The sequence below is a fragment of the Benincasa hispida genome, chromosome 1, assembly GCF_009727055.1.
Source record: "Benincasa hispida cultivar B227 chromosome 1, ASM972705v1, whole genome shotgun sequence".
Classification (NCBI taxonomy): Eukaryota; Viridiplantae; Streptophyta; class Magnoliopsida; order Cucurbitales; family Cucurbitaceae; genus Benincasa; species Benincasa hispida.
In genome coordinates this window covers 50,957,280-50,970,252 of record NC_052349.1, presented here as the reverse complement: position 1 = coordinate 50,970,252, position 12,973 = coordinate 50,957,280, and positions in this window count along the sequence as shown.

Sequence of the window (12,973 nt, the reverse complement as noted above, 5' to 3'; positions counted from 1 at the left end):
CCCAATCCATGAACATCTTTATTTATCATGGACAAGCTTGACTACAAGCTGACCACCCTGCTCAATGAGCTGCAAACATACCAATCCTTGATGAAAGTCAAGGAATAGAAGGGTGAGCCAAATGTTGCCTCGTCCTCTAATAAGTTCTATAGAGGTTTGACCTTTGGGACAAAGTCTGCACCTTTTTCTCCTGACACAAAAAAGTGGAAGAAGAAGAAGGGAGGTTAGGGGAAAGCTAACCCCGCTACTGCCCAAAAGGGCAAGAAGGCCAATGCTGCAAAGGGAATCTATTTCCATTGCAATCAGAAGGGACACTAAAAAAGGAATCGTCTCAAGTATTAGGCAGAAAAGAAAAAGACAAAACAAGGTAAATATGACTTACACGTATTGAAAAACTTGTTTAATGAAGAATGATGATTTAGCCTGGATAATAGATTCAGGCGCCCCTAATCATGTTTGTTCTTTCTTTCAGGGAATAAGTTTCTGGTGGCAGTTGAAGACTGAGGGGATGACAATCCAGGTTGGAACTGAGCACGCCATCTCATAAGATAGTGGGGGGATTTTGTTTATGTTTACAGAAATCATATTTATTGTTAGACAATCTTTCTATAGTTCTTGATTTAAAAAATGAACTTGATTTATGTAAAGTATTTGTTAAAACAATCTTATACTTTATCTTTTAATGTAAATAAAGTTTTTGATAAAAAAAACATAATATTCAAATTTGTTCTACAAATCTCGAAGATAATCATTGTGTGCTAAGGCCGTTAGCATCTAAGGCCCTCATAAATACTGATTTGTTTAGAACTACTGTAACTCAAAATAAAAGACAAAAGATTTTGATCTAATTTAGGTGGAGAGTAGAGTTTGAATATTTTATCACATTCACAGATTATTATCCATGATACAGGTATATTTACTTAATGCAACATAAGTATGAAGCCCTTAAAAAGTTCAAGAAGTACAAGGCTGAAGTTGAAAATGCATTATATAAAACAATAAAAACATTTTGATCTGATTTAGGTGGAGAGTATATGGATTTAAAATTTCAGGACTATTTGATAGAACATGGAATCGTATCCGTCTCAGCACCTGGAACACCTCAGCAAAACAATGTATCAGAAAGGAGAAATCGAACCTTATTGGACATGGTTCTGTCAATGATGAGTTATGTTTATTTGCCTGATTCGTTCTAGAATTACGCAATATAGACTACAGCCTATATTTTGAACTGTGTTCCATCCAAAAGTGTTTATGAACAATTTTTTTATTATAGGATGGTCGTAAAGGTAGTTCATGTCATTTCAGGATCTGGGATTGCATAACATATGTTCTTAAGGAGAATCCTAAGAAATTGGAACCTCGTTCAAAACTATGTCTATTTGTAAGCTACTCTAAAGAAACGAGAGGTGGTTACTTCTACAATCCTAAAGATAATAAAGTGTTTGTGTTGACAAACACTATCTTTTTAGAAGAGAACCACATCAGGGAGCACGAACTGTTAAATAAGATAGTATTAAATGAACTTTTCAATGAAACTACTGAATCTTCAACAAGAGTTGTTGAAGAGCCTAGTACATCAACAAAAGTTGTTAATTGGTCGGTTAATCTAGTAGATTCCATCCACCTGAATCGTTGAAGGAACCTCCACATAATGGAAGGGTTGCAAACCTGCCTATTCGTCATATGGGTTTAATAGAAACCTTAACTATCATATCTGATGGCGACGTTGAGGATCCATTGCCGTGTAAACAAGCAATGGAGGATGTACATAAATATGAATGGATGAAAGCTATGGATTTCGAAATGGAGTCTATATACTTCAATTCAGTCTGGGATCTTGTAGATCAATCTGATGTGGTAAAACCTATATGTTGTAAATGGATCTACAAGAGAAAAATCGGTGTAGATGGTAAGGTGCAGACCTTTAAGACTAAGTTGGTGGCAAAGGGTTATACCCAGGTTGAGGAAGTTGACTATAAGGAGACTTTCTCACCTGTTGCCATGTTAAAGTCTATCCAGATACTTTTGTGCATTTCTACATATTATGACTATGAGATTTGGCAAATGAACATCAAGACTGCCTTTTTGAATGGTAATTTTGAGGAGACCATCAATATGCAACAACCAGAGGGATTCATAACCCAAGGTCAAGAGCACAAGGTTTACAAGCCTAATCAATCCATTTATGAATTGAAACAAGTTTCTCGATCTTGGAATATAAGGTTTGATACTGTAATCAAATCTTATGCTTTTGATCAAAATGTTAATGAGCCTTGTGTGTACAAAAAATTATCAACAGTTCAGTAGCTTTCTTAGTGTTATATGTAGTTGATATCCTACTCATTGGGAATTATGTATGTTTATTAACTGATATAAAACAGTGGCCGACGACCAAATTTCAAATGAAAAATTTAGGAGAGCTGCAATTGGTTCTAGATATTCAGATCTTTAGGAATCGTAAGAACAAAATGCTAGCCTTCTATCAGATATCATATATTGACAAGATTCTTTTCAAGTATTCAATGTAAAACTTCATGAGAGGCTTGCTACCTTTCAAGCATGGAGTTGTCTTGTCTAAAGAAACTTGTTCTAAGACATCTCAAGAAGTTGAAGAGACGAGATAGGTCCCCTATGTATCAGTTGTTAGCAACCTAATGTATGCAATGTTATATACTAGACCTGACATTTGCTATTTAGTGGGGATAGTCAGTAGATATTTGTCTAAACTATGATTAGATCACTAGACAACCATTATAACTATCCTCAAGTATCTTAGCATAACAATGGATTACATGCTTGTGTATGAGTCTAAGGATTTGATCTTACAGGATACATTAACATTGACTTTCAGACTAATAGGGAGTCTAGAAAATCCACTTCAAGATCAGTGCTCACTCTTAATGGAGAAGCTATAGTTTGAAGAAGCACCAAACAAGGGTGCATTGTTGACTCTACCATGGAGGCATAGTATGTAACGGCTCGTGAAGTTACCAATGAGGCTTTGTGACTTATGAAATTCTTGACTGATCTGGAAGTTTGTTCCAGACATGTCAAAGTTGTTGAGTTGTATGTCCTAAGACTCGTGGTTTGTAAACATTAAACATAATCTATTTGACAATAAAATTGTTATTAAGGTTATTCAGTAAAAATGTTATTGAATAAGTGAATTGCACATTCTAACTCTAAATCCAATAAACTAAGAACCTCTAGCTATGACATGAATACTTGAACTTTATGTGGAGACATAAAAGTGGATCAAGTTCGAGTAATAGCGAAAATGGTCTATAGTATAGGGATTAGGCTTGGTACCTTATCCTGAGGACACTATAGATACAACCCACTTTGTAATTGTTATAATATCGTCCATATGGAGACATGCGAGTGGAGGCATCCTATGTAATGAGATTGCATAAGATTGGATCACAAAATAGTCACTTTTACTTTAAAACGTCATTTATTGATAAGACTGACTATATCAATTCGATGACCTAGGTAACTCGATCTTAATCCCGAGCTAACTATGAACTCCTGTTTATTCAGGATTATCCTTTAATCTGCATGAGTGAGAGTGGCTCAACATCATCAACTCAACAAGCCTCTTATTTTAAGGGTAAGATCGGCTAGATAGATGGGGATATAGTCCTACAAGATGGAATTCACTTCTACGTGATTCTAGCGATAGTAGATAGATTTTTCTCTGAAGTGCTGACTCTGGGTCTTGAACAAGAGGCCTCACCCTCTCACTGTCTCGAAAGGAACTTGGTTTGGTGGTTGGATCACAAACAAATTGTTCATTAGAGGATCGGTGAGACTAGAGCAAGATGTAATTATAGGAGTAAAAAGGTAATTTTGACCAAGTTGTAATTACAAACAACCTATGACTGATCGACTTATTAATCATGGTTATATCAAGTGGTCATAAATATATTTATAGTGAGGAGAGTGTAGCTACTGGACTTTAGTAGAGTGTCCCGGTAGTTAATGAATCTTGATTAATTGGGTTAAAGTGTTTAGCCGGTTAATCTCGGATCATTAGAGCTCATGATATATAGGTTCATTAGGTCCCCCTACTAGATTATATCAGACTAAACCTTAGAATAGTGTGATGAGAGAATTTGTAATGTTCAAATTCGGTTTAGGGAATCATAATTAATTATATGTGATATAATTAACGTTTAATTATTGAATTAAACAAAATTGGAGAGTTGAAAGTATTTAAATATGATTTAAATATTATACATGAATACGGATTCATGTTCGGGATTGGTATTCATGGATATTAAATTAATTTTATTAATTAAATAACTTGATTAATTATTTAAAATTAATTATTAAAATTAATTTTATTTGAAACTGATTTTAAGAAATTTTATATAAAAATAATTAATTGAATTAATTTTAAATAATTTCATTTTTAATCGATTTTTGAAAAATCAATTTTCTAAATGAAAATAAGGTTAGTGGGATAATCCCATTCTTTCCACTCTTTTGAACATTTAAATCCCACAAAATTTAGGTGGATTTGATGTCGACGTGTGATTAAATTGTTTTACATGTTCTTCTATATATAGGTCAAGAATTGAAATCGTAAAACTTCATGCAATTTTATGGTTTTGAAGATGAATTGTTCTTCCAAGTTTCTCAAATCAAAACTCTCTAATTTCAAAATTTCCCATAAATTCTCCCACAATTGAATTCCATAATCCATTCCAAGGTTGGAGAATAGCAGAAAAGGCTCTAAAGTGGTCCATAAACGGTCCGTGTTCAGAATTCAAGAAGAATTTTCTTCAATTTGGAGTTCTACAAAGGTTGTGCTCTAAAAACCCCAATTTCTTGTTATGTACATGCATACTTGAATCCTAAATTTAATGAAATTTGAGTGTTTAAAATCCAAATTGTTTCCGTATGCACCTTATTAATTCTTTCAAAAGCTCACACCCTTTATTGTGATAATAGTGGTACTGTGACTAGTTCTAGAGAGCCCAGAAGCTACAAGCGTTGAAAGCATATTGACGCATATATCACCTGATTCGGGAGATTGTGCATCGAGTTGACGTGATCTCCCAAAGATCGCTTCGGAGCACAACGTTGTTGATCTATTTACAAAGGCCCTTACGACTAAGGTATTTGAGGATCACCTGGAGAGTCTAGGTCTATGGGACAGGCCACATATGGTCTAGGACAAGTGGGAGATTTTACTAGCCACGTATGGTAAGTGCTAGTTTCTTATTTTTGTGTACTGTTGTGCTTGTTTATACTTTGTCATGTACACCCCACTAGCTTTAGGACAAGTAGAAGATTGTATTTTGTAATGGTATTGTACAAGCATTATATGTCCTAAACTTCATGGTCTTGTAGTTTGTAAAGATGCATTAACCCATAAAAACCAATAAACTAAGATCCAAGGTTATCTTCTATAACTTAAACATGTATATGGAGACATACAGGTTGATCATGTTTAAGTGATAATCTAAATGATCTGTAGTAAATGGATAAAATTGGGTACCTTATCAATGATAGACAGCGATAGACTACTACTATCAATTGCTTATCAATAGATAATTATTTTGTTGTTACTAGTTGTTGGTATTTTTTTATTTTTTATTTTTTATTTTCTGCTTTTAGATAGTTTATGATACATACACTTGACATTGTTAATGATACATACACTTGACATTGTTATTGAAAATTTTGTAGCTTTTAGATAATTGTTGTAGTCATTGTAATAAATGTCTATCACAAATGGACGGTGATAGAAGCCTATTAATATCTATCAATGTAGAAACTGATATAACTCTATCACTGATAGACGCCGATAGAAGTCTATTAGTGTCTATCAATGATAGAAACTGATAGGAATCTATTATTGATACTATCGGTATAGAAATTGATACGGGTCTATCATTGATACTATTAGTATAGAAATTAATACGGGTCTATCATTGATAGAGGTTGGTAGAAGTCTATCAGTGTCTATTAATATGTTTTTTTGCTATTCCTGTAAATAGTTTGACATCTTTTCTATCCATAAAAATTTCTCTTACAATAATTGTTCCATTAAAGAATAAAATCTAAATTAAATATGATTTTAACCATTATAATAAATGTGCATACAATAGCAGTTAAATATTTAACCATTTCGTTTCCACGGTTGGTACATTTCGGTTAACACATTTAACATATAAAAGAATACTAGTTAATATGTAAAATAACAAGGATATATTAAGTAACATAAACAAACATACTACTGTCGATCGGTTGACGTCGATTTTGGGCTTAATTATCGATGCATTGATTTCCGTCTATTGGTATTCATCAATTTTTGAGATTAATAGATGAAATGTGTATGAATAATAAGAAGGTAAATAAGAGTGGTCTAGTGCAAGCATATACTATCAATTAAGTAATAAAATTTGAGAGTATTCAAAATATCGTATCCTACGAGACTAGATTTACTTTAAATTTTTTGTTAAGCATAATGCAAACAATAAAACCAATCGTAGCCGATTTGAATAAATGATGGTCTGTTTGGGTGCAAAATAAAAACAATAAACAATAGTTGATAAACAAGGATTACAGTCTCATTTTATTCGAGGCCTTTCGAGACTCCAAATAAATAAATTTTTAATTACTCTCACAAGCTTGTAGGCTAATCTTGACATAGAATCTTGCGATGTTTTGGCTAATTAGTGAATTCGAAGGTCATAAAAAAGAGGAGGGGTTAGAGGTTTTTCTTTTCTTTTTTTTTTGTTTTGTTTTTTGCAATGAAAATTAAAGGACATAAATGTAAAAGCATAATTTAAAGCAGAAATTTGATTTGATTAAAGGAGTAGCTTAGGAAAATTAGAATCCACTCATCTACTTGGTTGTTCATCGAAGACTAAGGGAGTGTTGCTTGCCCGATTTCACTCTTAGCTCGCCTGCTTGGAAGACCATAGCTAAACACCTGAAAGTCTTAATCAATTTCCTAATTAGTCTATGTGCTCAATAGATCGGTTTCGATAGTAGCCTAATAAATTTAACATACACATTAAACCTAAGCAATTTAGTCAAGACAATTAGCAATTTGGATGGCCTAAAACTACCAATTGATACCATTCTTGATTTGGTTAGCCATGCAATGCCATAAAAATTTATTCTAGATAACTTGAAATTTAACCACATGCATACACTAACCTATGCCATATTGAGATTCAAACATTTAGATGCATTATTCTCTAAATGCAATGGGTGATCAAACCATAAATGATTTATAAGCATAGAAGTTAAATTTAATCAAGAGCAAATAAAATCTAGCAACAACTAGAACTAAATCTCATCCGCGCGAGCATGTTGATTCCATTGAAGTTCAAAGCACCCTGATGCTACATAAATTTGATAACTATTGGAAAAGAAACTTAGCAACGCGTCGCGCAGACGCAGTTGTGTTGCAACCTAAGGACATTTTCGTCATTTTTTCTTCATGATTGATGCTGTAGAGGTCCATTTTGGTTCGTTTGTCTCATTTCCACTCCAATGGCCCTTTCTACCCAATATATGCTTAATGCATAAAAAATCACAAATTAAGCATGTAAATTCATATAATGAGTCTGAGGGAAGTTGAGAAAAGTAGTACAAGTTTGATGCTAACAAGTTTTAACCAAAAGGGTCTTATGCCTTGGGCTAAGTAGCCGCATCAAGTTGTCAGTGACTTAACATGTACAGAAATCTTCTCCTATTCGATCTTGTATCAAGTTCTTTTAAGAGCCTAAGTAGCTAGATCTATATCTCTAAGGCTATTTGAATATTAAATCATTTTCATGTAATTTCTTTATATCTACCTTAGTTTTAAACGTACGTAATAGTCCTATATTTAGGTTCTCAGTCTCGTATTCCTTCGTGAACTCAATTTTTATTTTAACCTTTTCAACATTAATACTCCACTAGTATGTTAAATTAAGTGGCCAATTTATCTTAATACATTGTCATTAAATTCAACAAGGAAAATGTAAAAGTCAAAGTACCAAGATGCTTTAGCATTTTTCTCAAGCCATAAGATCTTAGGGTATCTACATGATAGAATCCCTTAGAAATTTAGTTCATAACTGAATAAGAATAAATGAATTTCATAGATTTAGAAATTGTTAAAATATTAACGTTCAAAGGAAAGATAAAGAAAATAGAATTGAAAAAGTGAAAATGTAGAAATGAAATGATGTTGGAAAATATAGAAATGAGGCTCCTTTGAATCAATCTCACACTCATTAACACTTCCTAGGTCATATTCATCTTTTTCAAGGTTGGATCTTCTTTCTGAACTTGTTCTGACTGGGTAGGGACGATCTAAACCTAGGTTGGAACTTTCATTTTTGAAGAATTTCTTGATGTGAAGTGGTGAGGTCACTTCTTTGGATTTTGAATTTTGAGGATGCTTGAAGGAGGCCTCCACTCTTTTATAGAGGCAAAAATGGTTGAGGGATGACCAAATTTCACGTTTTGAATGATTCCTGGGTAATTTCGACATTGAAAAATGACTATAAACCGAGAAAATAACAACCACGAACGACTGGACACGATTTTGGAACTTAGTATTTTAATGCAGGCGCATCACGTTGGACTATGCGAGCGCACATCACAGACAAAATCTGCAAAACAATCACTGTAAAAGTTCATAAAATCAACTCAACCTAGTAAAAACTCACTTTAAATAGTTAAAGAACCAATATTTGATCAATTTATCCAATTTAAACCAATTAAAAGGATAAATAACATGTAAATGATAACTTTCACTAAGGAAAAGTACCAAAACCTAAGTCCAAAATCATGTATTTTGTACACTTATTCCAGAATATGGAATAATGGGAGAAGGGAAGAGAAGGAGAAGATTAAGAAAGAAGAGGAGAGAAGACATATGGGAGAGAATAGGAAAGAAGACATATGGGAGAGAATGGAAAATTTGGGAGAGTAAAAATTGAGCCAGAGAGAATGAAATAATTAAATGATTGTGAAATTGAGAGCATAGCGAAGATATGGATATGGAGGAAAATAATATAATTTTATATATTTATATAATAATAATAAATATAATATAAAATAAAATAACTGAAATTCTAGAATAACTAAAATTATAAAATTGGATAATATGAAAATTTAGTGGAATTTTGAAATGGATTTCTCACCCATGTGTGTGTTTTTAAGATCCACCAAATGCCACTATTTATATGCAAAGTGACAAGTAGGATATGATCTTACATGGGTACCAAGAATGAATAATTACAAGACACATGGACAACATGAAGATTGACACATGACTTTTAGGATACTAAGCATTGGGCATCTATTTTTATAATATTTATGATACTCTCCCTTATATGCCCATATATATATATGAAATATGTCTCGTTAAAACTTTATTAGGAAAAACTAAACGGAAAAAAATCCTAGTGAAGAAAAAAGAGTACATATTTCATATAAGATATTATCCTAAAAGAATACAATATATTTACTCTCCTTCACGAAAACATCACTTAAGATCTCTAAATTGTCACATTCCAATGTTGTGCACCATTTTTTCAAAAGTTGAGGTTGATAATGCCTTTGTAAATAAACCTACTAAGTTATTCTTCAAACAAATTTGTTGTACAATGATGTCATCATTTTCTTAAAGATCATGAGTGTGGAAAAACTTTAGTGAAATATGTTTTGTTCTATCTTCTTTGTGTTTTGTCCATATAAAATCTTTTCAGAATTTTTCCTGTATAAGTTGACCGATCAATAAATATCTCATCTGCTAAATGCTAAATTTTTAAACCAAAGAAAAATTTTGTATTTTCGAGATCTTTCATTTTAAATTATTTTTAAGATATTCTATTGCCTTTGAAAACTCTTCAAGAGTTCCAATTACATTTAAGTTATCAACAGATACAGTTATAATAGTAAACCTTGATTGTGATTTCTTTATAAAAACACATGGACATATTGGATTATTTAGATATCCTTCTTTCAACAAATATCCATTTAGGTGATTGTACCACATCCGTCCTGATTGTTTCAATCCAATGATCTCTGTAATTTTATTGAATATAATTCACAGAAATTTGATCTATATGTTTCAGATACCTTAAATCCTTTTGGGATTCTCATATAAATCTCATTATCAAGAGGTCCATATAAGTATGTTGCGACTACATCCATAAGATTCATATCCAGACTTTCATACATAGTCAGGCCAATTAAATATCTTAGTGTAATTGCATCTATCACTGAAAAATATGTCTCCTTATAATCAATACCAGGTCTTTATGAAAAACCTTGTGCAACTAGTCTTTCTTTGTATCTTGTGACCTAATTATTTTAATTTTTTTCTCACAAATACCCATTTGTATCCCATAGGTTTGATATATTTTGGTGTTCGGACCACTGGTCCAAAAACCTGATGTTTTGAAACTGCATTTAATTTTTCTTCGATTGCTTATCTCTACTGAAGCCAATATTTTCTATGTCGACATTCTTCAATAGATTTTGGTTAAGGATCCTCATTTTCAGATATAATATCAAGAGCAACATAATACACAAAAATGTTGTCAATAACTATATTGGTTCGGTCCCAACATTTTCCTGTCATGACATAATTTATTGAAATATCATTATTATCTTTAGGTATTTCACCTTCCTCACTAGTTATGCCGATGATTTCTTCGTGGGTATTTACATCCTCAACCAAATCTTTTTCACTATTAATTATTTTTCGTTTTCGAGGATGTTTATCTTTGGAACCTACTGGTTTACCATGTGTCTGGCGTGTTCCAAGACTCATTATTGACAACTTATTATGTTGGGATATCAATTTTTTATGGAACGTTTGCAGCTGGTACATGTGACTTAGTTACTTTCTTTACATATATAAATGTATCTGATAATTGATTTGCTATATTTTTTAAATAAATTATTTTATGAACTTCAAGTTTACATTGATCTATACAAGGATCTAAATGAGACAATAACGATGCATTCTATGTAATTTCTTTTTTCCAATTTCTTAATTCCTCTCCTTAATGTTGAAAAGTTTGTCTCATTAGAATGACACGGCAAATGGTGTAATAAATACATCACCCATCAGGGATTCGAAATATTTAATAATTTATGGGAAATCATATCCGACATATATTCCTAACCTCCTTTGAGGACCCATCCTAGTGTGTTGTGGTGGAGCAATTGGAACATATACTACACATCCAAAAATTCTCAGATGGGAAATATTTGGCTCATGACCATAAGTTAATCGTAATGATGAGTATTTATGATAAGCTATTGACCTGATGTGTACAAGTAACGCTATAGATGAAGGAAGCTTAGCTCTCATAAGTAATGGTCTTGTAATTAATTGTTGATGTTTTATAAATGATTATGCTAAACCATTTTGTGTATGAACATGAGATACAAGATGTTCAACACTTATCTCAATTGCAAACAATAATTGTCAAAAGCATGAGATGTAAATTCACCAGCATTATCAAGACGAATGGTCTTAATTGTATAATCAGGAAATTGTACTTTTAACTTAATTATTTGAACAAGTAATCTTGCAAATGCAAGATTTTGACTTGATAATAAGCACACGTATGACCACCTACTGGATGCATCTATTAATACAACCAAATATCTAAATGGTCTATTTGGTGGATTAATAGTTCTACATATATCACCATGAATTCGTTCTAGAAATGCAGACGATTTAGTTCCCACTTTAATTAGTGATGGTCTAATTATTAATTTGTCTTGAGAGCAAGCATCACGTGATAATTCATTAGATTGAAGAATCTTCTAGCTCTTTAATGAATGTCCATTTGAATTTTGAATAATTCTTCTCATCATTATAGACCCTGGATGACCCAATCTATCATGCCAAATAATAAATATATCTAGATTCATGAACTTCAGGTTCATTGTTGCATATGTTTCAATTACTCGCATATGAATATAATACAATCCATAAGATAAAGCAGATAACTTTTCCAATATATGTTTTTCATTTGAGATAGTAGAGATAATATATAGATATTCCACATTATTCTTACTATCCATCTCAATATGATAACCATTGCAATGTATATCTTTAAAACTTAGAAGATTTCTCTTTGATTTACTAGATAACAATGCATTGTCAATTGTAAATTTTGTTCCTCTAGGAAAAATAATATTTTCTTTTCCAAAATCCTTGATCAAGTTTGCATAACCTGATATTGTATTTACTTTTGTTTTTAGCATTGTCAATTTGGAAATGTATTTTTGATTTGTAAGTATTGTGTATGTAGTTGCACTATCGGCTAGATATAGATATTCTTTGCTCATTTTTTAATCACCCAACATATGAAAATGATCCATGTTTCTTCATTAAAAGAAAATAATTACAATAAGAAAAAAAACACTTAAAATATATAAAAGTTAATATGTATTAAAAAAATAAACATAAAGATAGATAAAAGAAAACAAAAACATTAAGTCTAGATATTCTCAAAGTAAAAAGAAACACTTGATGTTGCATCGATTGTGCCAATCTTCTCTTTAGAAGATTGAAAGAAGTCCACATCCAAATTTGTCATATAAGATGAGTCAAATATGTCATTATGATGGAGGCTTGATAGAAGTCAACTAAGTGTTTTGACGTATGACAGGTACGTAACCAATGCCCATGAAGGAACTCTCTGAAGAGAGAACCTTGAGCGGAAGCAAGATTGTCCCAAATCCATTTTTCATTGAATGTAAATTTTACAGTAAATCAAGAACAAGATATGCATTTACATAAATTATAGCATGCATTAATAAAGGAAAACGTAGACCTTTGAAGACTATTCTTCAAGAATCTCTTAAACAAGTCACGAACAGATCTCCTTCTCCAAAAGGGACACCATCAAACAAAGCCTCCTGTATTCTCCTTAGGGATTGAGAATGATAGGAGGTGTGGACTCTACCTTAGGGTTTTGGAAGAGGG